The sequence below is a fragment of the Tiliqua scincoides genome, chromosome 4, assembly GCF_035046505.1.
Source record: "Tiliqua scincoides isolate rTilSci1 chromosome 4, rTilSci1.hap2, whole genome shotgun sequence".
Classification (NCBI taxonomy): domain Eukaryota; kingdom Metazoa; phylum Chordata; class Lepidosauria; order Squamata; family Scincidae; genus Tiliqua; species Tiliqua scincoides.
In genome coordinates, this window is record NC_089824.1 from 87,952,450 (window position 1) to 87,979,177 (window position 26,728).

At 43.6% G+C, this 26,728-nt stretch overlaps 1 protein-coding gene and 1 pseudogene across 1 annotated transcript in view; both read left to right on the plus strand.

Moving 5' to 3' along the window:
- The first annotated feature begins 3,944 nt into the window (after window positions 1–3,944).
- CDH9 (cadherin 9) overlaps window positions 3,945–26,728 on the plus strand; it is a 143,991-nt gene continuing 121,207 nt past the window's right edge. The window contains exon 1 of the mRNA XM_066626538.1: window positions 3,945–4,152. The gene's annotated coding sequence lies outside the window, so the exon portion shown is untranslated. The remainder of the gene's footprint in view (window positions 4,153–26,728) is intronic.
- LOC136649980 (5S ribosomal RNA) lies at window positions 25,293–25,424 on the plus strand (annotated as a pseudogene).

Below are 26,728 nucleotides of genomic sequence, written 5' to 3' on the forward strand. Positions count from 1 at the left end.
ATAACCAGTGTTGATTCCAGCATGACCAGGGAACTCATTGTCCATGCCATTGTTCATGGGCTGCAAGGGTTCCAGAGTCCTAAAGTAAACACTGTTGACACCTGCCCTGAGCCTTGGCATTTGAAGAGAAAAACATGTTGTCACCTCCTCTTGGTGTTGGGCAGCTGATGGTTGCCATCTTGGTTTCTGACAATGCCTCAGGCATTGCATCTATCTAGGCCACTGTGAGGAAAAAAATGGCCACCCTCAGAACAACATGGAGATCACCTCTGGCAGCAAAATCTTTTCCACAAAAACCATGGGGTAATGGAACATCCAGAGTACTGTGGAAAATCTATATGGTGGCCACCCATTACTCCAGAGCCAGTCCTGGAGACATCCTTGGTGTATTCAATGCACAAAAGCTTCTTCAAATATTAAGTGGAAAAACCATGACTCCTATAGACTTTTTCTATTGCAGTAAAAAAAAAAAAAAAAGGCCACAAAGTCAGAATTTATCTGCTAATTTTTATCTAATTTTATCTGCTAATTTTCAGGTTTTAACAGAAATATTTTTTTGCCCTGTGTACAATTACGCACATTTTAAAAAGAAGCCAATATGAACTCAATCTTATTTCTTAGCTATGGAAGTCTAACCAGATTGACCACAAATAATTTGGACCTCTGGGCAAATTATTAAACCAGTGCCCTCCATCCCATTGCACAAGAGAAAAAAGTCCCACTTAAAACTATGTGTCTAGCCAAGAAAATCAATTAGGCATGAAAGATGTCCCTTTGGAATAATATGTGTGTTTTTCATTGGTCTGTCAAGACGAATAAAGCAACAAGCTTCAAAGATGCTACAGAGCAGTGGTTTTTCAACTGTGTTCCTGGGAGCTCTTGGAAGCAATCTGGGATTTTTCAGTGAGATTATAACTAAGGGAGAATAAGCATCCCTGAAAGACAGTTTGCCCACAATTAGTATTGTTCCCCAGATATGCTCAGCTAGAAGGAATCATTGGATGTTGTGCCGAGGTGCTCTTTCCATTTATGTTGGAATGCAAAGGTGAAAGCAGAACAAACCTGACAAGAATCCAGTGTGAAATGAATAGGCAAAATGGTCCACAATCCTTTGCTATGAGCAAGGGGCCCATGGTAGACAGGCCAAGGTTCTTCAGCAGACAAGTTATAGGAAAAGGGCTCTCTGGAGAAAGAGAGATTGAAAAACACTGCTATAAACTACTGTTTTTCCCAATCAGTAACTCCAGCACAGTTTTGTAGCTTTGAAAAACCTGACAACAGAACCTTTGGCACACACACTTTAAAATGGCACATTTGTCCAAAGTTTAAGGGTGTCTGGTTGGACTATGCAACAAAAAAATAAGCTGCAATGATAATGGCACTTCAGTAGCATTGTATGATTAGAGAAAAGGGGAAATAATTTCGCTGCAGCAGAATAGAGGGTTAGGGGCTGATAAAAACATCTAATAACAGCAAAAACAAAATCATAATAACAGAAAAATAACCTATACACAGGTATACAACCTATGCAACCTTATTAAAAAGGGGGTCTGTGGGGATTTCATCCCTTCTTGAAAGCTAAGTGAAACAGATGTCTTTTAAATGTACCCAGACACCATATAAAAGGGGGCTGTCCTCGGGTCTTCTGAGAGTTGAGTCTGCAGATGTGGTGCCATCACAGAAAAGGCCCTGAACCCTGTCTCCACACCCCTGTGGCTTCTGATGTCAGCAGTATCCTATTGCTGCTGTCCCTATTTGACAATTGTAGGGGACCAGCAGGATTATGCAGGAGAAGGTAATCTTTAGGATATCCTGGTCTCATACCATATAGGGCTGTAAAGGTAATCACCAACACTTTGAATTGGGCTTGGAATTGAATTGGCAGCAAATGTAGCCTGTGAAGCAACAGCATAGCAGACTTGAACTGCGGAGCCCCTGTGACCACTCAGGCCACCACATTCTGCACTAACTGCAGCCTCTGGACCATCTTCAAGGACATGTAGAGTGCATTAAAATATTCTAAATGAGATGTAACTAGGGCATGGGCCACCATTGCCAGATCCAACTGAGATATGGTTGCAGCTGGTGCACCTGCTGAAGCTGGGCAAAGCCTCACCACCCACCACATCTGCTCTTTGTCCAAAACCATCCTAGACATTTGTTTCCAACAATGTAATGTGAAAGCTATTACAATGAGAAACCAGCAACCACCTATCAGGGCCTGTGGGTGTCTGACTGGTGTGATTGCAAGAAGGGAAGTGAGAAGGACTCATGGGGGACTCCAAGATCTAGTTGCTCCCTATACTCTGGCAGGATCAATTCAAAATTTTCCTCGGACAACAAAATGCCCAGCAGGTCAGATCCAGAGATTTTGCAGCTGGAAATATATAGAAACAAGGTGTGGGAATCCAAGTCTCCTCACTTCCTTGGACCTGCCAGTGTGTTAATCCAGGTGAAGGTACAAAAGGCAGGTCACAATCTTTGTGGAGAGTTTTGGAGCAGGGGGTGCCCCAAAGATGTTCTACCTGCCACAATTACAGTGGTTATTACTAGCAAAAAATATTTATCTGCTCTTCAAACAAAGTATATGAAATGGTTCACATAGCAAATGAGAGGTGGCTTTCTGTCTCAGAGAGCTCACAATCTTCACACACACACACAGAGAGAGAGAGAGAGAGAGAGAGAGAGAGAGAGAGAGAGAGAGAGAGACTGGACAAGATGCTGTGCAGGAATGAGTAATATACTGCAGTGTCCCCTCCACACACACACTAAATATAAGAGAAAAGTACCTCTGTTAGCAGAGTAGGCAGGGGCCAGTCAGTACTCAGACCTGACCACACCAGCAATGTCAGCAATCCTCAGTGACACATTTCACAAAAAAGATCATACAATTCTCTAGTTGTGGTGAACCTGACATTCTTCATGGGCCACTTCCCATTAACTCAGTGGCTACCTGAGGTAGAGAGGACAGGACTGTACTTCTCCCACCCACCACGAAGTCTTGCCTGCCCAACAATCTGTGAGACCCCCCCCCCCAGCACGCACACACAAAAATCTGGGAGATGTCTTCACTATTCTGCCTGGTGGTGTCTGTGTTTTCACCTGTAGGCACTATACAAACAAGACCCCCCACACACAAGTATGCCAGCAGTGCCAAGATGCCAAGTCAGCCACTGTGCCATCAGATGTGTGCTTACTCGGAAGTAAGTCTTACCGGGTTCACAGCCCAATCCTCTCCACACCTTCCTGGGAGCAAGCCCCATTGACTGTAGTGGGACTTACTTCTGAGTAGACTGGCGTAGGCTGGGGCTCTTAGTGGGACTTACTTCTGAGTAGATACGCAGAGCTGTCAGGATTGTAGCCTGCAATTGTCTCCACGCTTTCCTGGGAGTAAGCCAGGGTGGACTATAATTGGGCTTACTTCTGAGTAGACATGCCTAGGATTGGGCTCTTGCTCCCCCGGGGTAAGTGCGCATAGGGTGGGACTGCAAGTTGGTCAGGGTCAGTCTGATGGTGGGTATTTTTTTTTTTTGGGGGGGGGGGGACAAACCCTCCCGCGAAAGGGGAAGATGAACAGAAGTGCATTTATTGGTGCCTGCCAAGTCCTTTTCGGAATCTTTGGGGAGGTTCCTGGGCTTCCAGGCTGCTCTGCCTCTTCCCAGTGCCATGAGATCGAGGGTGGAAAGGTGCTGGCCCGCCAATCGCCAGGCTGCCCCCTCATTCCCAGAAAGGGGGGCTGTGGGGGGCGCCTCCCAGCAGAGCGCCTCTCTCTTCCCAGCACAAGGGGAGTCCTTGTTGTGCCAGGCTGCTGCTCCTCCCACTTGCGAATCAACGCGCGCTGGGCACGGGCACAGCCCCCGCCCCCAGCACGCACACGGGCTCCGCGCCGGCTGCGGCTTCCTCGGCAGCGCTCGCTGAGCGCCATTCCTTATTCATCAGGGCTTCTGCGGGGGAAACCAATCAGAGCGAGGGCGCCTCGGGCTTCGGCTTCCGAGCTGCCCGAGTTAAAAGTGATGCCGCGGAGGAGCGGCGGGAGAGAGGGAGCCTCCGGCACGGGCGCGCTGCGCTGGAGCTAGTCGCGGCAGGCAGAGCGGGGAAGCCACTGGACTGACTGCAGGGGAGCCGCGATCGCTTGCCCTGGGGAAGGAGGAGGTGAGTGTTCCCCCCGCAGGCTGCGCTTCCAGGAACCTTGGAGGCTGCCTTGCTGGAGATCCACTCTGGTTTCATCTTCCTCTAGGGGAGCGGGGTAGAGTGTTAGTCAAGGTTGCAATCCTGTCCACACTTTCCTGGGAGTAAGCTCTGTTGACTAGACTGGCATAGGCTTGGTGGGCTCTAAGGCTGCGATCCTGTCCACACTTTCCTGGGAGTGAGCTCTATTGACTAGAATGGGACTTACTTCTGAGTAGACTGGCATAGGCTTGGTGGGCTCTAAGGTTGCAATCCTATCCACACTTGCTTGGGAGTAAGTACCATTGACTATAATGGGACATACTTCTATGTAGATGTGCATAGGATTGGGCTCTTCAGGACTAAGAGCAAACAGGGCTAGCAAAGTTGCACTCAGGCGTAAGATCTGCAAGGGTTCCCTTTGATAAGAAGTTAGCCAGCTAGAAAGATGCAGTATTCAGCCTTGTTGGAGAGAGTCCTTAGGCACAGCAGCCTTGCTATACCCCACTCCTGTTTCAGTTAAATTCACGTGCTTTATTTCTTGCAATCAGCAATTCTAGCTGGACCCCATTGGCCCTCTTTGGCAGGGAACGATTTTTTCCATCCCTGTTCAGTGTGAAGGCTGTGTTATTTGAATTTTTTTAACACCCCTCCCCCCCAAAGCATCCATGAGAAATGAAAAGGGTAAACAAGGAGTTGATTGAAATCATTAATGTTTATGGCTGGTGGATGCATTCTGAGGGCAAAAAAGGATAATTGGTATTTCAGATGCTGTTGGAACAAAGGGAGAAAATTGATATGCGGGTGATTGGACCTGGAGTGTTTCTCATACTGGTGTTTGAAAACATAAAAAGGAAATAATCCATTTCATCTGTTCAGCTTGAGTGCTGACCAGGGTTTCCTACTTTCAAGCAACACAGAGCTCCTCTGCAGATTTTCTGCTTAGAGATATGATGGTGGCTGCAACCCTATCCACACTTTCCTAAGAGTAATCCCAACCAAATACAATGAGACTTTCTTCTGGGTAGACATGCATAGGATTGCACTCTATGTGCATTAAGAGATTAAGGAGAAAGTCAGCAAATGGTCAAGGGGATGCATCAAACAGAGCCCCCAACCAAGCTCTTCCTCATATCATCTTACCTTATTTCTGAATAGCAGGAAAAGACGGGAAAGATAATATCCTAGTCAACATCAATGCTTTCAGAGTCCAAGTCACCTGAAAAGAAAATTAACTGGAAATTCTTCCACCGCCCCTCCCCATTTTAGTTTTCAATTACACATACAAGAAACTACATGATGGCATCACTCCAGTTGCACAGACCATCTCAGTCTTGGACCAAGAATGATGAATGTGACCTGTAAAGGAAATCAATACCCTCTGCAACAGTATGGGCAGTCTGTGGATTGTAGTCATTCATCCTCAGGCAGGCAGTTCTAAATAATGGCTCCGGGCAGAAATAAACAAGGACCAAAGTTGGGGTAATTGCCATTGGTGCTTGCTAGGTTTGGGCAATCTGAAAAGAACCTGGCTAGTGATGATTTTGGGGGCAGAGTTAGGAGGGCAAAAGATGCAACTGAGTTGAATGTAGCAGCAGGAACATACCCCAGAACTTTTACATACATGACAACATATAGTTGTTCCAGGTCTTTACTTTTTGTTGATACCTTAAACACCTGTCTTCATTTAGGCACACCTGTTCATGACTCTAGCAGTAAGCATTAATTAATACTGCCTGGTAGGTCTGGTAGTCTAGGCGGAAGCTATTTATATAGAACCTTATGCTTGCATGAATAGTACTGTTTAGCTATTCATCAATCTAACACAGCCATTTTCAACCACTGTGCCATGGCACACTGGTGGTCTACGAGTGTGTGGCAGAAGTTTGGGGAGGGTCAATCATTAGAAGGGCAATTGGGGAATGTGAGCCCCCTACGAGCAACATGGTGTGCCTTGTCAATGGTCAAAACACTGATGGTGTGCCTTGACCATTTTAGCTCCTTGTCAGCGTGCCATGAGATGAAAAAGGTTGAAACTCACTGATCTAACACATCAGCACCCCAACCCAAAGAAAGTGCCTGTGTGTTATATCAAGCACTGGGCGTGCAATCCAAATGTGCACATGAATGAGACATTTGGTTGCACATCTCCATCCACATGTAGAAGGCAGTGTGGATTTAGAGGCACAGCTGATGTAACAGTTTCTGCATTCTGAAGAACATCTCATTCATTCGGTCTTGATGCACATATGGAATCCTGGTTCTGTGTGTGGGTTGCTTGCTGAAGACTGGGGCAAAATCCTATTGAAATACTTTTTTTTACCCTGGCATGTTCTTCATCCTCTTGTGTAAAGAATGAATTTGTAATAATTTGGAAAAAAAATATATGCATTCAGATATGCCCTAGTTTCTGTCTGTGCCATGGGAATTAACAGTCAATCCGCTCGGACTCAAGGATGGGATTGTACAGATTATTGCCAAATCATAATAAAGTTTTTATTAACAATAATATGAAACTTCAAAGTCAGGAAGGTGTGCTATATAGTCAGATGGTCATAAAAGCTGCAGTAACTCCATCAAGGGTTGAAAAAGCAATCCTAATGTTACATTTAAAATACTACCTTAATACTGTGTGAATGCTGAGTAGAAAACTCAGGACACTTTGGGGACTGCTTATTTGGGGAGCTTCTCTTCCATTGATGTGAAATATCAAATCCAGACTTGAACAGTCAAAACAAAAAATGTGCTATGGTGGTGCTGTGCTATTTTGGTACGAGATTAGATGAGATATAAGGAGTATCTGGGAGACAAGATAAAGCAAATCTTCTTTTTTTGAACCATATTTTTTCCAAGGCAGAAAGTTTGCATAGTTCTTGCCGGCTTCATTGGCGATTATGAGTATGCAATGCGATGCCAATGGCGGAAGGATAAGGGCAGGTTCACAGGGATGTAGACACCTGCGTCAACCTGACTGTGTTTCCCAAATTGATGTGGCATGCTTAATCAGTTACCCAGAGTGGAAGCAAAAATGTTGAAGTACATTAGATCAGCTTGAGAGGAAAAGAGGAGAGTTCAAACAAATCTAACAGACAGAGTACAAGTACCAAGCACTCAACCAGAGAATTATGGCGCTAGAAGAGATTCGGTGGATTCATGCACGCAAATCTCTTCTCTTAAAACAGTGTTCTGTACCAAAGGCCAGCCTTTTATGAAACTCTCTAAAAGAAATTTCAGAGTATGGATTCATAGTGCATTCTCATCATTATTTGAATGTACCTTATTAATGGAATACTCATTTTGTTTTTAAAAAATTGAGTGCTATTAGTACACTGTGTCGTCCAGTGACGTATTGTGTTGGAACATGGTCACATCCTTTGAATCAGAGTATTTGGGTGGCCCATACACTTTGCATGAAGAGAGTTTTGTGGTCACAGATGGTACAGTCACCAAAACCTAATGGCAGAATTGATCCTGAGCATCAGAAAAAGTAATTCATTCATAAAACTCAAAGGGACTTAGATCCAGTAGTGATGCCCGTTGCCTTTCAGATTTTGGATAAATTCCTAACACCCCGCTACTAAAGTTCAGCTAGTGCTTGATGGTGGAGAGAAAGATTACTTTGGTCTTAAAAAGAGTTCTGTCTCTGACTTTTCTTAACCATTTTTGCCCAAGTTTGCATATATATATATAACAGGGTTCAAATGTGTACACCTGTGGGCTGGGCAAAGATGGGTAATGAAAATGAATTCACACTTCTTAGCATTTACATAGCACTTTAAAAACATTTTATTTGCATTGGCAGTAGTTCTTACAACAACTTAGTAAGGTAGAGTGGTTTTATCTCCATATCTCACATGGGGAACTGAAAGAGAGTGTCTTGCTGAAGGCCAGATAGCATACTCTTGACTTTGACCTGATGATTTTCTGGCTCACAGCTTACTCTTATCACTGTTAACCACTACAATATGTGGCATCTAACCATTCCTCAACTGAGGTTGATGGTGTTTTTCACCTGAAAATGGGAACTGTTTTTAATGGTTCCCCAAGTTGTGACATTTTTATTTTCTCGAAGTTGCTTGGTAAGAATGTGATAAATACATTTTTTCTGATGATCGTTTGGAGGAGGATATCAAAGATGTACAATGAATTCTCTTTAAGATTTTTTACCAACAAGCTGACATGAGACGACCCTTAAAAGGGACAACAGCATGCCTGTTACAGAGATATTCAATGTTGTTTGTTGTCCAAGGTACACAGACCGCTATTTCATGTAATTTTTTCCTGATGATTCCCCCCCCCCCCCAAAAAAAAACAAACTCTTGTGATTGGCAACTTTTCATTTAATACATATGAAAACTTGGTTAAGCAGAATCACAAGAGGTGTGTTAAAATTATCCCAGAGCATGGGAAAGAAAATTGATGCTAAGAGAACATCAGGATCTATAAAGCATAAGGGAAATACAATGATACCATGTTGATATTTATAAAATGTAAACTTTGGAAGAAACAGAGAAAGAAGAACTGCGGAGCTAGAGTACAGACGCCCACATGGAGATGATTTCTCTACCCATTCAAGGGTTTCTTTTGAAGATCTGTGGCTTGCAGCAGGTGCTCTGTGCAATTGCTATCTAGAGATGCACAAATATTTGATCGTGGATAATGATATCCGAGTGGAGACACAGTACATCTTCGGTTCACAAAAGAGCTTTAGAGAAGTCATTTTTGAGGAGACTAAAACCCAGATTTCTGCAAATGAGGAACATAAAAGAAAGCCAAGGGAAATGAATCACAAATCTGCACAAGCGGAACTCTGACATAACCAGTGTATTAATGACGCATGAGCATATGGTTCCATGTTTTATACAAATAGCAAACTGAGAGCAAAATGATGCTGCCATGTTGGCTGTTTTGCATTGTCCCTGTTCCAAGGCATGAGAAATTCTGGGTGGTCAATAGAAGAACCATTTCCATCTCTGCTTTGGTGACGCGGGACATATCTACACCACAGACATTCAGACAGCTTAATGGGCACTCCCTCTCCCCAGGGAACCTTGGAAAGTGAGATTCTCTAAGGCAGTGGTTCTCAAACTGGTGGGTCACGAGCCACCAGTTCGTGTAACGCTTCCCCCATCCCTTTAAGGGGCGGAGGGAGGGAGGGAGGCAGCGATGCAATCCCCAGGATTGTGTTGCTAAGGGGAGCAACAAGGGTGCTTGCACCTTACTTTGCATGATGCTGGGCTGCAGCAGGTTGCTAAGGGGAGCACAAAGCACTTCCTTTGCAGGTTCCAAGCATTGGGGAGCGCTGTGTAGGGCTGCCTGCACCTCCTGCAGCCTGCTGCAGCCCAGCATCATGCTAAGTAAGGCGCAAGCACCCCCCGTTGCCCCCCTTAGCAACACGATCCTGGGGATCGTGTCGCTGCCCTTGCCCCTCACAAGAACTTACTGAGGGAGTAAAGCTCCTTCAAAGTTTGAGAAACCCTGCTCTAAGGAGTACTAGGAGTCTGTAACATAATTCTCAGCAAACCTGATCAAATCAGAATTCTAATGATTCATTGAGGGATGCTGTGATGTTTATAGGAGTATAAAATCAATATAGGTTTGTATTATTACAAGATCCTTGCCATGACTTTTATAAGAATCCATTTACTTGCAAATGGAAAGGTTGGGTAAGTAATGGAAGCAATCACAGGGCAGTGCTGGACTTGCAACAACACCAGAAGTTTCTCCTCAGAACCCTTTTAGCAACGTCACCAAATAGGCAGCCCAGTTCTACCTAATTTCTCCTGCGCTGATGCAGCCATGCCAATGTGGCGCACACTGCATCCTGTGGAGAAGATTAGAGCAACAGAGACCTATCAAGGTAACAGAAAATTTGTTCCCTTCTCCTAGGGTAAGACTTTGCTCCACTACTGGGTCTACTGCCCCAGCAATTTGACTGCCACAAGTGGACCCAGGAAGGTGGATCAAGGCTGGGAGAAGGGATAGGATATTGGCACCACTGGACCACCAAAACAACCCCCTTCTCAGCTTTGCTCCATCCTCATTCCAGCCTGGTCTCCACCCTCTTCCACCCTTTCCCTCCCTGTTCCTTCCACCCCTGCTCACTGGCCACCCCTCACTCCAGCTTACTGGTAGTGGCCAGGCTGTACTCTAGGCTGGGTGTGTCGCCTTTTGCAACATAAAGCAAACTGCATTACCTGAAGGAGCTTTCTGGAGATGCAGAAGCTCAGTAGGATTGGCCATCACGCTAAATCTCTTCCCCCTTGTCCACACTGGTAAATTCATTTTAGAGGCAAGTGGGTTTGACTTGAGAGCAACATTTTCAGTGTTGATCATCTGAGTTTTCTAAGGTGATCCATTTTGATTACCCATGAATAAGTCATTGACCATGACCAGCCATACCAAACTCTTAAGAAGTCTGCTTCACATAATAGGTCAGGACCACAGAGCTAGCCCAAAGCTTACAGTGCTGTCTTTCATGAATTAGTTATGGCCAGCCTCCGGGATGGCCTGCTTTAAGAACGCTGAACTTGAGGTCTTATTCAGTGCTGGCTGAAGATTGCTGATGGACAGGAGTGAGCAATGGAGAGGCATTGTTATATAAATTTCTGATTATGCATGTTGGAGATTTCATAATCACTTCTCCAGTTCGTTCCACTGGGGAAAAGATCTGGATCAAAGTTATGTAAAATTTATATTCATTCTATACCAACATCGTAGGAACTAACAGCTCATCCAGCCTGTTGCCCTTTGGGTTACTTTATGTATTTCAGTACTTAGTCTTATAAATTCTTTAAACCACTGATTCCATCTAACACTATCTTGCCAAAGCCATTAAGATATTCATAGGAGAGATGGGAAAAAATAATAATAATAATCCTGGAATCTGCTTCTCTTCAGGCAGCAGGGCAATTCAGGCCTGAAGTAAAGGTTAGGGCAGTTCTTGTTTGCTGGATCAGGCTTTGTACCTTTTCATGCCATTCTTCTGGGTAGTGTGGCTTATGTTCCAACTCTTTCCAGGCTTTACACTGACAGATCTTGCGATCTAACAATGTAAGTCCTGGGTTTACAGCAGGAAAGCCACTCCGCTGTTCAGCAGGTCATGGTCACCAGGACCAGAAGTGACGGCAGTCTGCTGAGTCTGCGGAGGTGACAGCAGTCTGTCCTCCATCTTCACTGGTGAGTTGGTGGTAGGGTGGATGGGAAGCAGGCTGGGCTGGGGGGAGGGGAGGATCTTGGTGGCAGATGCTCATGCCAAGATACCATGCAGATTTTTTTCCTGTGCCTTCCTGGCACAGACCAGTCCCCAGTGGTTTCCTCAGGCTTACAACAGGTAAAGAGCTGGTGTAGGTCCAAGGAGACCCATTGGAGACTCGGTGGTCTATGAAGAGGTAAGTAAAAGAGATTTTACTTTATCTTTGAATAGACACCCATGCTTTAGAGAAGTAGTTTTTTGCTAACTTTAGTGTACCTTTCCTGTGTTCTCTCCCACAAAACTCTACACATTACAAAGTATTCTGGAAATAGAGGGGTGTCTTTGGGTACACACTCATTTAGTTAGGCCTACAGGTCCTCACTTGAACTCCAAATCTAACCACATGTTACATGTAAATGCAGGTAACTTTTGTCCAAAGGCCCTCTTTGTAGTGCTGTGTGGAAAGCTCCTTCAGGAGGGGCAAATCAAGAACAGACATATGACACGGGAGGGAACACTTAAACTTAACCTACCATTTCTCCATCCTAAATTGCTCCCCCAAGTAATGCCCTCCCCCAAGAGCTGAAATCTGTGTTAGCTCAAAACAAACACTTTAGAAAACCATGATGGAGAAGCAGTTTGTGATGAGAAAAGGGTCAAGGCACCTCCTTCCTCACCACTTTGGTGTTCTTAATTGCCTCTTCTGGGAGCAGTGTTTCAGACAAACAGACTACTGGGCTACAGATATACAAGCATTAATGCTAAGTGCATATATTGTCCCAGAGACCATGCTTAGAGTATCCAACAAATCAGAACTAGTGGGTGAGTTTGCCCTTCTTTGCTAATCTGTTCTTTGGTCAATCTTAGTAGAATTCTGAAAAATTCCATGTTTATCCAAAGACACAGTTTGAACATCTCTGCCTTAAGGCTGAACTATTGACTTTGTCCAACTCTCATTCTAGGTAGAACTTTGGAAGTTCACTGTCTCCCACTCAAAAGTCCAAAGCAAGGGAGTGGAGAACTTCAGTAAGCTCCAAATAGCTCTATCAGAAATTAGGCAGTTAAAGTGTGGTAGGCAGGGAGACGTAACTTTCCCTACTTTTTCCTCAAAAGATTGGGTAGTATATGAAACACCAACATCACATTGTACCCCTCCCTCCAAAGCTTATGCAGCTTGGATACTGTTCTGCATCCAAGGAATGCTGACATGTCAAAGGGTCAGTTGTCTCTGAACATGGAATTTCATTTTGCTATCGCTGCCAAGTCGTTTTCCCTATTTGGAATGCCTTTGCTTATGAGAGTTATGGCCCAATCTGGAAGAGCAGAAGTGCAAAGATGCTGGTGGAAGTGACATTCCGCTGGCTGCCATGCACACAGGCCAGCAGGGAAGCCAGTGTCTGCTGATACTGGTGAGTTGTCAGTGGGAGGGGTTGTAGGAAGAATGGGGTGTTTCTGGATGGGGAGGGGAAGATACCAGGGGTGGGAAGAGGCAGGGTAGATCTGGTGGCAATGGTGCACACCAGGTCTTTTTCCCCTCTTCTGCAAACCTCCCTGCCCGTTTTCTTGGACATACACCACCAACATAGGTGGCATATGTCCAAGGAGACTAATAGGCCCTCACAGGGCTTATACATAACAATGATTCTTATTTACCTCTAGTTTGCTTTTGGGTTGCCCCCCTCCCACCATAAGATGTAGCCCATGCTTTTTTTTTTGGTGTGGCTTCATTGGCACTGGTGGCAGGGAATAGAATTGGTCTGTTAATGCTTGATATGCACACCATTGTCTGCCCCCCTAAAAAAAAGCAATGGGAGAGAGAAGCCATAAATGCAAGTTTTCAAGGAATAGGCCCTCAAATGCAGTCATGCGCTGAAGAAATGAGTCAACACTTCAAAAACCTAGGAGCGCAATCCTAAAGGTATGCTTGGCTGGAGCAAGTCCCTTGTGCTGGCCTGGGAGGATCACAAACATGCTGTAAAATACATTTGCGCCTCCTCAGATGTCAGCTGGGCCGGTGCACAGATGTGTACTAGCCGGCGGAGGCTGAATCCAGCCTGCCAAGTTAGGATTGCGCTGTAGATGTCATTTATTTGTTTTATGAATCTATGCCTCACCCCACAGGGGCATAGCCAAGCCAGGGCTAAGATGGGTACATTGTCCCCTGTGGCAGAGTGGAAGTTTTCCAGTCTCTGCTGAGGGGATGATAGCACTGCTCACCCTCATACCTGTGTGGTTCCAAACAGAGCCATTTTTGAGGGCCAGGGTTGTGCATGCATGAAGGAGGGGGTGACAATGCAGGTGCAGGCATGGAACTGTGACACGGGGGCTATCATTGTGTTACCTGACCCTGGTACCTGCCTTCCAGCTATGCTACTTCCACCTCATTGGAGAACCTTGCAAGCTTGCTCTGCTCAACGCATGTTCATTTACAGGTCACGTTAGACCATGATGGAAGGTTAGAAGATAGAACAGAATGTTGGGACTATTGTTTATTGAACAGACACTTCCGACAAGAGGGAAAGCTAAGTAACATATTTACGGTGAAAGGGAAAAGCATACCTCATTAAGTACGCCACCAGACTTTCTGGCATTTCTGCAGCGATAAACAACAAATATGCATTCCTATTAGTTTTGAAAATTGAAATCAATTGCACAGGTAACAAACGGGCAACAAGCTCACATTTGCTGCATATGAATTATGCATCTTGCTGTTCTGTGTCAATCAATGAAATGTAAATTTGCCTGATTGCTTTATTAGCGTTCACAAATGAAAATAAAAGTGACATTCATGTTGTCCTGTACTCTAAAACCTGATGAGGATGTTTAATTTATTCCTTCGTTCCTTCTTTCCTCTCCGTGTGGCGAGTGACATATGATTCAGCAGACGAGGACTGAAGGAAATAAATTATTTTGATAAGATTGCAAATGTGTCAATAGCAAATCCAATTATTTTTTTTTCCCCCAAAAAAATACAAATATCATAGTAAATTGCTAATTTGAGTGGGTGGATAAAATTACATGTTGAATCAAATGATATCCATGGGATGCACTGTTTTTGAACCACACTTCAGTCAAAGAAAAAAACTGATTATGGCTGCAATCCTAGACACACTTTCCTGGGAGTAAGCTCCATTGCACATATGCAGTGTGGAGGAGAAGAGAATGTGAAGGAGAAGGAGCTTACTTCTGAGTAGACATGCTTAGGACTGCGCTATAAACTTTCAAGAAAGTTTTGGTGGGACTTGTTTTTTACTCTTACACTCATTCATGTGCACACTCATTCATGTGCACACTCCAGCACTCTCAGTAGTTGGGCACTTGTGTGTTAGCCAAGAGCCCTCGAGAACCGAGCTGTACTGCAAGAGTGCTCATCCACCCATGTCTCAAACTTAGTCCATTGCCTTTTTATTTTCTCTCTTCTGTCTTAAGTTTTTCTTTCTGTGTTGCATCAGCAGGGGACAACACAGACAGGAAAATCTGCTTAATCTGCCTTCACTGTCCAGACTCCTCTGGTTCTAAGCAGCCAAAACATGTGTGTGGTACTTGAAATGAACACTCTCCCTGTATCAACTGTAGGTGAAAATGGCCCTTTGCATACTTAGGCCCTAATCCTAACCAACTTTCCAACAATGGCACAGCTGGCCAATGGGATGTGTGCTGCATCCTACAGTTGGGTGGCGCTCATGGAGGTTTCCCCAAAGTATGGGAATGTTTGTTCCCTTTCCTCGGAACTGCATTGCCCTTACCTCACTGCTGAAAAGTGGGTTAGGATTGCACCCTTAGTGATATGACTGGGCCTGACGGACATGATCTCTCTCTCTCTCTCTCTCTATCTCTCTCTCTTTCTCTCTCTCTGTCCAAGGCAATACACTGTTTTGGAAATTTGCTTTTCCGTTCTATGTTCCCTTCATAAAATCTCACAAAAGCTTCAGTCCCATGAAATATATCCCATTTGACACTTTTTCACACGCTTCTGTAGGTGCAAGAGAGCACGCAGCAATTTGAATAAGGAATGTGTTCCTGATTTTGAGGCAACTGGGCCATAGCTTCCTTCCCCAATCCAGTCATACATAGTCAATTAGTTGAGTTTGAATATAAATGAGGATGCACATTCAAATAAAAGTAAGGATGACGGATGACAGAGGGATGACATCCACACCTGCATCTGAACACAGATGCCATCACTCTACACTGTATTACTTTACATAGGATGCACATTCAGATGTGCACTGAAATAAACATCCCCATCCACACTGTGTCCCAATCACTGCCGAATCCAGTGGTTCCCAAACTCTGCACCCTGTTGCCTGAAGACACTATGGTGAACTCACAGGGGCACTACAGGGTATCCCTAGCAGCTTCTTCTTCCTCGCTTTTCCAGGTGCCACCATTTTTGATTGCACCAGGTTTCATGTGAACCAAGACGGTGGCACCTGGGAGAGCCAGGATGAAGAGGATGTCATGAAAGAAGGGCACCATGACTACGGTAAGTTTGGAAACCGCTGGTCTAATCCTGTCACCCACCTTTTTGAGCATGCAGCTGTACCAATAGAGATTGCACTGCATGCTGTGGTGGAGAAGGGGATAAGACAGCCTGCAGAAGGCAAATAAAAATATTTTTTACTTACTCCCCAGTAAGCTGCCTGATCACTTATGGGTCTCCTTGAACCCATGCTATCCATTTTGTTGGCACAAGTCTTTTTTTTAAAATTATTTTCCAAAATAAAAACAAACAACAAATACAAACAAACACATAACAAATGCAAACTCAATACACAACACAAAAACACACTGTTGGAGGGTGCAGGCACTCATATGTCAATATATCTAATCAATCAATACATATCTTCTAATCTTGTTCCTCTTCTAGTTTAGCCTCTTAATATCATTTATCTATCATATCTTATATAATATATCATGTATACAATATATTCATCTAAATGCCTTATCTTATACATCTACAACTTCTTTTTCAACCAAGCATAGAATGGTCTCCATTGCTCTATCTGTGTCAGTTTGCGCTGTTGATCCAAAATCTCTGTAAGTCCATCCATTTCCACCACATTCATTATTTTCTCTATTAATTCATCTTTTGTTGGAATTTTAATATCTTTCCAGTATCTAGCACATAAAATCCTTGCAGCAGTTAATATCATACTAACGAAATACACATCATTTTCTTTATCTATAATATCTAAGGTGATATTAAGCAAAAATAACTCTGGTTTCAGCGGTATCGTCCAGCAATCTCTTGTATTAGATTCCTTACCATTTTCCAATATACTTGCATTTTTTTACATGTCCACCACATATGATAAAACGTCCCTTCTTCACATTTACGCTTCTAACACTTTTTTTGATATGTTCTGATTCATTTTTACTAGTTTTACTGGTGTCATGTACCATCTGTAAAACATTTTATTTACATTTTCTTTACGATTTGTTGCTCTAGTAAATTTTATATTATATTTCCAAATCTGTTCCCATTGTTCTAATGTAATGTTATGGCCTATATTTTGCGCTCGTTTTATCATATATTCTTTTATTGTTTCTTCATGCATCTCAAAATCCAATAGGAACATATACATTCTTTTGATATATTTTTCTTTTATTTCTAAGAGTATTATATCAAATGGCATCTGTTCTGAATAGAATCCTTCTTGTTTATCTTTCCCAAATTTTGAATCAAGTTGCAAGCGAGTCCACCAATCCATCTCCACGCCCTGTTTTAACAGTTCTTCTTTTGTCTTTAATTGCCCATCTTTCTTCAGTAAACTTTCATATCTAAGCATTTTTGTTGTCTCTAATAAATTTGGTCGGGTACATACTTCTAGCGGCGCCACCCATCGGGGGATTTTGGTATACATCTGTCTTTGTATTTTAGCGCAGATCCATAATAAAGATTTTCTTAATATATGATTATTGAATTGCTTATATTTGTTTGCTTTTCCATACCAAACAAATGCATGCCATCCCCATTCAAGATCATGTCCCTCCAGTTTAAGTATTCTTTGATCTTCTAATATAATCCACTCTTTAATCCATAGTAGCGCCGCGGCCTTATAGTATAAAAACCAATCAGGAAGCCCCATGCCTCCTCTTAATTTCACATCTTGCAAGGCCTTCATTTTAATTCTTGGTTTCTTTCCCTGCCAGATAAATTTTGAGATAATTTGATTAATTTCTTTAAATATATCTTGCTTCCAAATTACAGGGATTTTTTTGGAAAAGAAAGTTTATTTTAGGCAAAACATTCATTTTCACTGCAGCAACTCTTCCCATCAACGAAAGTTGCAATTCTTTCCATTTTGTTAAGTCTCTTTTTATTTCTTCAATCAGTTTCAAATAATTTCAGTAATATACTTGTTTTCTTCGTTAATTGAATCCCTAAATATTTATTTTTTCCTTGAAGTTTGTTAATTCCACTAATTCCTGTTCACTATAAATAGTAATGGAGAAAGTGGACATCCCCGTCTCGTTCCTTTTTCAATTTTTATCTCCTCTGAAAGCTCTCCATTTATTCTAATTCTAGCAATTTGATTCTTATATATATAGCTTTAATCATAGCAATAAAAGTAGTTCCTGCATGCATCATTTCAAATTGTAAAAACATCAAATTCCAGTTCACAATATCAAATTCTTTTTGAAAATCTATAAAAAACATCGCCATTTGCTTATTAGGGTGCATTTCATAATATTCTAAAAAGTTCAATATCTTTCTCATATTATTTCTGATTTGTCTTCTTGGTAAGAACCCTGCTTGGTCTTGATGAATAATGTTTATCAAAACTCTTTTTAATCTTGAAGCTAATATTGTTGCAAAAATTTCATAATCCACATTAAGTGGTGAAATTGGTCTGTAATTTTGAATCTCTTCTTGGTCAAGCCCTTCTTTATGTATAACTGTAATAATTGCTTCCTTCCAAGTATCAGGCATTTTATCCTTTTGCTGTATTTCTTCTAACAATTTTTTAAATGGTAACATCAACTCTTCTTCAAAACATTTATAAAATTCAACTGGTGATCCATCGCTACCCGGCGATTTCTGATTTTTTTTTTGTTTAGCAATTGCATCTGAAATCTCACTAACTGATATTGGTTGATTTAAACTTTCTTTTTGTTGCTGCAACATCTTTAATTCATTATTTTTTGTAAGTAATTCCTTTGAGTAATACTTGAGATCCCTTCTTCAATATATAATTTTTCATAAAAATTTTTTGCAATATCAATCATATCTTTTACATTCATAGTCTTTTTTTCCATCTTCATTCTTTAATATGTCTATATAGGATTTCATTTTTTCTCTCTTTAATTTATAAGCCAGCCATTTTCCAGTTTTATTGGCATTTTCAACAAAATTTTGTCTAGCAAAAGTAAGTTTCATTGCTAGTTCTTTGGTCAATAAAATATTCAATTTGTGTTGTACCTCTCTCATTCTCTGTTTTATCTCTGTTGCTGTAGGATTTTGCTTTGCCAATAATTCTTGTCATTTCAATTCTTTTGTTGGCACAAGTCTGAGGAGTGCCAGGGGGTGAGGCAGGTCAGGAAATGGGGGATAGGATCTTGCATGAACAACAGCCACTACATTCACCTGCTCCCTCCCACTCCCAACACATTCGCACTTCTTCCCCAATATGCCCTGTTACTCCTCCTCCTTACCCACATTACTAACCCATGGCCTGTCCCTGCTACCAATTTACCAGCACCTGCAGAGTTTCCCAGGGCTTCTACTGCACCTGCTGTGCCTCTCACCATTTGGCCCAGCAATATAATAGCAGCCTGGCTTTCACACTGCTGAAAAGGACCTTGCACTTCCAGAACTTTAGTTCTAGCAGTGTGAGTTCTTGGTAGGATTGGGGCCTTAGGACCCAATCCTATCCAACTTTCCCATGCCAATGCAGCCCCAGGCTAAGGGAACAAACATTCCCTTGCTTTGAGAAGGCCCCTGTGACTGCCCCTCCACCACAGGATTCAGCACATGCCCCATTGGCACAGCTGCACCAGCACTGGAAAGTTGGATAGGTTTGGGCCCTTAGTATGTGTGGTTGTGTAGCATTACTTGTAGAGCTGGCAGACAATGGAGCCAGCAACACAGCATAGCAAATAGTGTCACCTATCTGTCTGGGCCATATGGCTGTATTTTGTCTTCCTTAGAGTGAGGACAATGCGAGAAAATGGCTTGGCCTCAGTGTCTCAGTCACATAGCTATATGTCAGCATGACAATGATACGCTGACTACTGACCCCTGTTTGAATGGAATTCTGCAATGCAGAACTACTGGAAATAGTGCAGAAGTAGCAGCATTTTGGGACTGTGAAGAGAGGTTTAGAAAATGAAAGAACACTATGGTGATGGTGATGGAATATTCCAGTAGGCTTTTTTTTTGGGGGGGGGGAGGACACATACAAAAGAAATCAAATATCATGAAAATTCATTGCAAGAAAAGGCAGTGCCCTCCTACTACATGGGCTCCCTTACAGATAGCAGTATTTACTTTCTTAGAAATATAATACGTTGTTTGAGTTCAGGCTTATTTCTAGCAGTAGCAAAACACAGCATGCAGAGAAAAGAAGTTCAATGCTTAGAAATATGCTACACAACTCAATAATGTAGATACTTTATTATGGACTCCCTGTGCCAGGATTTAAAACCCCATGAACCCTTCTTCCCTATTCAGGCTCTAATCCCATAAACATGTGGGCTATTATGTGCCATAAAAGCCTCTCCCCTGTTTTACATTCACACAATATCTTTATGACAAACAGAACCTTTGTAGACATAGAAAGTGAACTCCATTCTTGTTCTGTGGGAAGAAAAAAATAGGAATATAAAAAAAAAGTCATATGCCCACAACTGGCCTATACGGTTGAGCAGCATTTGGTGGCATTTCTCACTGTAACTGTAGTCCTGGTGCTCTTGAGGATGGTAGAGACTGAATAAGCAGGCCCTTAGTTCAACCAAAGGCTTAGCAGATTTATTTACAATAAAGACATAGGATTCATGACAAGGAGAAGAACCCAATTCCATCTAAATGCTACCAATTGGAGAACCTTTAGAATCAGGCTGTTGGCTGGTCTTCCTTAGACACAGAGCAGGCCTGCACAGTGTGATCCACTAAGTCAAAAGCAGTTAATCAAGCAAGTATTGTGCCCTCCCTACAGTGCAGGACAATCTTATTCTTTAAATCTCCGTATATAGTTAATGTTCTGCATCTTGATGGGTTATATTTTCTGCCAGCCTAATACAGAGGTTATCTGAAAAGCCTAGGGTCCCACATTCAGGAAAAACTTAGAGCCAGAAAAACAAGAAAGGAGTTTACAAGTGTAGGTCAAGAAGAGGCAGATTTTATTGGGAAAATAATACTGTCAATGGAAAAATGCAAAACGTAAATCAAATAGGTCATATTTATGTTGTGCTGGTTGGCTTTCACTCGAGTTCTCTATTGCTCAGCATAGCATATGTCAGAAAGAGGTATGACATCATTGGGATGTCGTTCCATTCAGCAGGTTCCCTTTCTGCCAGATCCGCCTCATGTTCAGTTGTGCCTGCAAGCCAAAAATAAACATTCAACATGACTTGATGGGAAAGTTTTCATCTCTGGAAAAAACCGAATTGCTAGCTTAGGTTTTGCATAATCACAAGACACAGAACTCTTCCATCCATGGCTACATTCTGCTGATGGGCGAGTTCCCCCAGGCAAGATTAGGAACGAGCTCATAAACAAATTAATCTGAGTACCCTTAGACTCATCTCAGTTAAAGTTATTTAATCTAGACCAGAGGTGCTCAGTACGTCGTTCGCGATCGACTGGTAGCTCGCCAGGCAAAATGAGTCGATCGCGGAGCCCTGTCTCTCCAATCTAAAATAACCCGGAGTTGCACCCTGTGCATGTGCGGGTGTGAAACTAGCAATGAAGTCTATATAGCCGCTATAGACTTCATTGCTAGAGTCACACCCACACATGCACAGGGTGCAACTCCGGGTTATTTTAGATTGGAGAGAGCACCATAGAAGGGGGCGGGGTTCGTCACACGCCAGGCTCAAGTGTCTTTTGGAGTGCGCGGCTGATCTCGTCAGCGCGTGCACGCGCTGCCCGGCAGTAGGAGTCCCGTATGTGTGCGCGCAGGGGAAGGAGCACCCACGTGGCGGAGGGAGGTTGGCGCGCGCTCTGCTCTCCCTCTCCCTCTCCCTCTCTCTGCCGCGGTCCACCCGGGCGCCCAGCATGGCCGATTACCTGATCAGCGGCGGCACCGGCTATGTGCCCAACGACGGCCTCATTGCCCAGCAGATGCTCAACTGCGGGGACGGCTTCACCTACAAGTAAGGCTGCGGTCCCGCCACGCTCACGGGAGTGGCCCCTGGCTGCAGGGGAACTGGCTGCTGAGCAGACGCGCGGCGGGGCTCGAAGGTTGCAGTACCAGCCACGCTTGCCTGGGAGTGAGCCCCGCCGACACACAGCTGCAGCTCTGTCCACACTTACCCGGGAGTAAGCCCCATTGACTGTAATGGGACTGACTGCTGACTCAGCAGTATATGTGATTTTTATCCTGCCTTTCTCCCACACCAAAGGGGACTCTCTCTCTCTCTCTCTCTCTCTCTCTCTCACACACACACACACACACACACACACACATATATACATACATATATATACACATATATAATGTGTGTATAAAAATATATATTAATATTTATTAATATATTTAATATATACTATATATAAGAGATTTGATAGATAGATATAGATAGAATATTACATATACATTGTGTGTGTGTGTGTGTGTGTGTGTGTGTGTAATGAATATTAAAATATTCCTTCCCCCCTAGTAGATCTCCAGGCCTTGCTGGGTTTCAAAGTAGCTCTCGAGCCAAAAAAGTGTGAGCACCCCTGATCTAGACCTATTCAGAGCTACTTCATGCTCCCAATGTGATTAGGAACATCATAGACCCTGGGGGTCTCCCTATCCAGCCTGGGGATGTTTGTTTCTGAACCACTGCTCCATTTTAAAGTTCAGCACCATCACTTAGGCTGCAGTCCTACATGCACTTGCCTGGAGTAACTTCCGCTGAGCTCAGTGGCACTTACTTCTGAAAGAAAGAGGAAAAAATGTATAAGATTGCACTGATCGTTAGTTACAGTCCAATCCTATCCACGCTTTCCTGGGACTAAGCTCATTGACTCTAATGGGACTTACTTCTGAGTAGACATAATAGGATTCGGCTGTTAGTTAGGACCAGCTTTTCAGATATGCTGCTTTGACAATGGGAGCCATTCTGGTTAAACTTTTAGTACTTTTAGTATTCTCTTACAATATTAAGTTTATAATAATAGTAAGGCTATGTGTGGCCTCCCTAGCCTTCAGAATGGTGCTGGGGTAGTGGCACCTCCAGATGGGGGGGGCCCTAGAAGTTTGCCCCCAGGTGCCATAGTGGCTAAGACAGCCACTGCATAAACATAAAAAGAAGCAAAATTAAATTATGATTTCTAAGTGGCAAATATGAAAATCTTCACTAGGCCATGCTGCTTGCTGAGAGGGATATGGGTGTACATGCATGCAAAAAAAGTGATGGTTCGGGGAAATGGAACAAACAGCAATACATGGATGAATTGAGTTAAGGGGAACAGCAATCACCAATTTCTGTGAAACTTATGCAAAGAAAGAACTAGTCATAGATTGATGTGCACCCCTCTTCTCCTAAATAGGCTGCAGAGGAAGAAACAAAAGCAACAGGTATCCTAAAAGTATTATAATGAAGGAATCAAATGCTGAGGAGAGGAGAGGAGAGTGAATTGAGGTACACTAGGATAGGTTGACCTTGCTTATGTGATAGGTTATGTATGTGAAAGAGAAATGGGGAGGCCCAGAGGAACAGACCTAAGAAGGGCTGGAGCAAACATTATCTTTGCTACAAGGATGGTAGTGGAAATTGCATTGCCCAGGTATCCCCCCACAAACGTGTGTGACACAAAAGACTTGGTTGAAACAGGATCATGATTTATTCCATTATAAGGTTGCACAGCGATTGTGCAATGTAACAGGTCTTGACTATACTCCACCTCCCTTTAGTGCGGGCACCTAACTAGGAGGAGACAGTTCCTGTCTGAGCCCTCCTTTGGGCGAACCACCTTGACTCAGAACCTGAGCTTGCCCAAGGCTCTCCCAGGTTCTTTATCACCAACCCCTGGAAACGGGGTCCAGCCAGCTGAATTGTTCTGCCCACCCTGAGCTGGGGAACCACAAAGGTGAGCATCCCAATTCCATTCCAGGGTCAAGCCAGGCTGCCCCGATCAGGGTAGCCTCAGGGCTCAGCACTGGCCTTAACCCGGCCTGTTGCTTGCCTGAAGGGGTAGACACCAGTTCCCTATTTCTCCTCCCGTTCCTGCACTACCCTGCCACGGGGGGGGGGGGTGGGGGGGGTTAGCCTAGTGCTTAGCATCCCCGCACCCCATCTAAGAGTCCTTGCAGGACCCGTTGCAAGTCTGACAGAAAGATATGGTTCCCGACCTCTGAGAGATGCATGCCAGCTCCCCTGTGAAGGTGCAGCTGAGAGCTCACTTTATCTGGGTGGCAAAGCACCAGGCCGCCAGCTGCCGACACTTCCCTCCCCAGGTGCACATTCACCATCCTTCTGGCTCTATCAACTCCAACCGGGCTTGTAGTACACCTCGAAACCCGGAGCGGAACAAAGAGGCTGGGAAAGCATGGGCACCAGCCTTTGAACTACACGCCCCAGCTTGCTCCTCTCTCAACCAATAGCTGCTCACCACGTCATGCAGGTGGGGAACCGGACAAGTTTCCCTCCACCTGCATTAACAGCTGGAGGGCTATTCCAATGGTGAATGTTCTCCGCTCTCACTCACAGCATGTTCAGAAGTACTTTCCACAGGAGCACTGTCTTCATACTGTGAGCCTCTCCACAGCTGTCCAGAATGTCAGGAGTGGATGTAGAAAAATATCACATGATGATGGTACTCACATAACAAGTACATCTCAAAATTATGATGTGTGCACACATTGCACAAAACCCATCAGGGAAATGCAATCTTTAATGGCATCCTGGTGGCAATTGTAATCTGAAGGCACACAAGCCATAGGATAGCTCCAGGAGCAGCAAGCACAAGACAACAAATATGCTTCCTGTAGCTCTGGTAGTGAAGCTTGGGAACTTGGGCAGATTAGATGCTGCTTTTGTTTTGCGTTGATTATCCCATCTATCCCAAAGACTTGGAGCATATTAAGGCTGCACAGAAGTAGCCTTTGAGTTTTTCATTGTCATATTTGATATATTTCATGTATCGTCACCATTCGTTTAAGTCCATAAGACTAGCTTTTAGTCAGTTCGTCATGTACTGGCATATACAAAATCCAGTCAATGTGAAAGTGGAGGTCAGCCTCTAGAGTCCTCAGGCCTTGGATGTCCTTGCACCATTCCCTTCAGCATCTTTTCAACAGTTTGTTGTCTCCACCATTCTGCTGTACCTTGATTTCCCGTCATACCACCCTTCTAAATGCATTTGTTTTAAAAGTCAGTACACATCATACCTGCCATCGCTGAAGTACTCATCCCTACTGCCTCCAGACTTCTGATGTCGGCTTCATTTAAATGTGACACTCATACAAAAAGTGTAGGGGTTTTGTGGGGTGGTTGGTTTTGTTTGTTCATTGTTTGTTTTGCCAAGTTTCTGGATTCACTAAATCGAGACACTGGCTACCTTAAGTAGCCTCCAAATCTGTGAAGAGGTGACTCATGACAAATGGACTGCAACTGCTGCGGGAGATATTCACACATTTTTTGTTAATGCACAGGCTTATTACTTACACCAGTTATTTTCTTGGCAGGCTACATATAAAAATGTAAATGATCAGAATTTGCATTTAAAAAAACAAACTCTAATGCTGTTGTTAATGCTACCTGGATAATAGTTTATGTTTATGGGCAAAATTTGTTTCATTCAGACCCTGCAGATGCCCGATCTCATCTGATCTCGGAAGCTAAGCAGCGTCAGGCTTGGTTAGTACTTGGATGGGAGACCGCCTGGGAATACCAGGTGCTGTAGGCTTATACCATAGTCTTTCGAGACTGAAGGTTGCCAACTAGTTCAAGAAGTGAACATGTCTGTGGAAATGTGCTCCCATCATTACACAGAAGTACCAACTGACACATTGAAAGAATCTTAGGGTGCAATCCTAACCCCTTAGGTCAGTGCTTTCCAGCCAATGGGACATGTGCTGCTTCCTGCAGTTGGGTATCCCTCACAGAGGCCTCCTCAAAGTAAGGGAATGTTTGTTCCTTTACCTCAGAGCTGCATTGTCCTTATGTCAGTGCTGGAAAGTACTGACAATAAGGGGTTAGGATTGCGCCCTGAGAGAGCGAGAGAGAGAGAGAGAGAGAGAGAGCATTATAACTGCAAAGCAACACCCAGAAAGCAGCACACTGTTAAGATGAGATGAAAGTCTAGCAAATGCTGTCATAATTTAGTAAAAGACAATGCAAATATCCCACCGGCACATAAATTTGAGATAATATTCTTGTTGTTTGAGCCTTGTCTGTTTCCATGTTAATAAGCAAACAAGGCACAGCCTAGGGAATGTACAACCCACAGGGTTTGCAAGCAACTAGGAATATGGCCAGTAGCATCACAACAGGAGTGCAGTGGGTGCAGTTGCATGTTCAAGTGGCACTCACCCCAGGCATTCTGAATGTGGCAGTAGTTAGGGTGCCACCGAAATGCTACGTAGTACCTGATTGGACACACACAAGATGACCCCCTACGTTCAATGAGTTTTGAAGGGATTAATAGAGAAGAAGAAAACCCACCCCAGAACCTTCTCTGAGCCTTGAGAAACGACAGGGCATTTGTGCTAGACTGAAAACCATGATTTACACTTCATGGCCTGATAGGAGGAAGATGGGCTGTTGCTCATTGGCAGAAAACCTTGTTTTGCATGTCTAGAGTCCCAGGTAAAATCACTGGCATCTCCAGACAGAGCAGAGAAAAATTCCTGTCTGAAACCCGGGAGAGGTGCTGCCAGCCTATATTGACATGCTGAGGTAGATAGACCAGTGGTCTGACTCAGGAAAAGGAAGTGTGCTATGGATGGACTGATGGAAAGAAAGTCACCAGACAACTTTAATCTGCATTCCCTAATCCCAATTACTCACAAAACTATAAATTTCAATTTTCCAGAAAATCCTCTTTAGGAGTCTTCAAAATTTTCCTCTAAAAATCCTGTCAAAAATCATTCTGATATACTTTAGAAGTGGTTAGAGCAGGGGTGCCCAAACCCTGGCCCTGGGGCCACTTGCGGCCCTCGAGGCCTTTCAATGCGGCCCTCAGGAGCCCCTGGTCTCCAATGAGCCTCT